Source organism: Cynara cardunculus, unplaced genomic scaffold (assembly GCF_001531365.2).
Source record: "Cynara cardunculus var. scolymus isolate 2C unplaced genomic scaffold, CcrdV1 Un_Scaffold_1543, whole genome shotgun sequence".
Classification (NCBI taxonomy): Eukaryota; Viridiplantae; Streptophyta; class Magnoliopsida; order Asterales; family Asteraceae; genus Cynara; species Cynara cardunculus.
In genome coordinates this window covers 93,594-94,937 of record NW_020200793.1, presented here as the reverse complement: position 1 = coordinate 94,937, position 1,344 = coordinate 93,594, and positions in this window count along the sequence as shown.

Here is a 1,344-nt window from a genome sequence, read left to right as displayed (position 1 = left end):
CAGATCCAGTAGATTTAAAGTATTTATAAATTATAATAATATATCCAAAAAAGTGTTGGTAATGTATTTAATTGTGTAGGAAGTCCTGTAAAAAACACATATATATATATATATATATATATATATATATATATATATATATACACGAATCCACATTCCACTGCCACATTACAGAAACTATATGCAATACACACACACTGGAGTACTTGACACAAAATATATCATATTAAATGGATCTACTACAAGAAACTCACCTGATATTCAACACACCAATACAAGTCCTAATGGATAAATAATCTCATACCGAACGTGACGACATGATTGTCGATGGGACGATTTTGTATTGTCGTGGATACTGCATATTGGAGAGGTTGAGATATTTGAAGTGGGATTTATCGTTGATAAAGTTACTGTGGGGATTGGTGTCGATGACATAGGTGTTGAAAACGTGAGAAGAAAGTCATGTTTGGTGGGATCGGTGGCAGATGAAGTAATCTAGTTGTAGATACCGATATCGTATGTGTTGGATTAATAAAAGGAAATCCAGTATATGGTGGCATGTTTTAAGGGAATCGAGGGTGAAGGTCTATTCAATGATGAACCGGTTGCGCCAAAAGTTACATTTGTATTTTATTGTCGAGTGCTTAGGATTTCCTGATTGGCTTTTTGATTTTGCTCATTCAATCGAGCGATCTCTTACCTCGCAGCATCTAATCAGGCCTGTTTCTGACATTTTCTGGGCCTGGACGATTTGTGAATTTTGGGCCCTCTATAAGATCTAACTCAACTCGCATTTGAGTGACTAGACCATGATCAGATCCAGAACTTGCCATCCTGAAATATGGATTTGATCTATTTTGTAAAGGAAAATCGTTAGTAATTGGTGTTTATTTCTAAGAAAATGTCTAATAGGGGATCCACGGTGGGCATCAAATTATTAATGCCAAAAATTACACCAAATATAATTAAAGATCGGTTTGTGGAGCCTTTACAATTAAAGATCGCTTTCTTCGAAATAGACAAGTCAAGCAACAAAAAGTGAAGGGGACGAAAGACTTGGTGACATGAAAAACCCTGTCAAGCGTAAAAACCGCGGACGACAGTAAGGTCGTCAATATGCTACGCCCGTCAATCAGGGATGGTATCCTTGTAAATAATAAGCGCTATTACAAGACGTGGATAATGTAAAATAAACATAAGTAAACTAATGTGTCGTAGATAATCATAAGCGATTTTTGTAAGAGCGGTCTGTTGGAAGTGACCGTTGCACATAAAAGAATTCGTCAAATAAAGCTGTTCGGATAATCAGGAGCTGCACATGTGGTTTACCTATTCCTTAGCTAT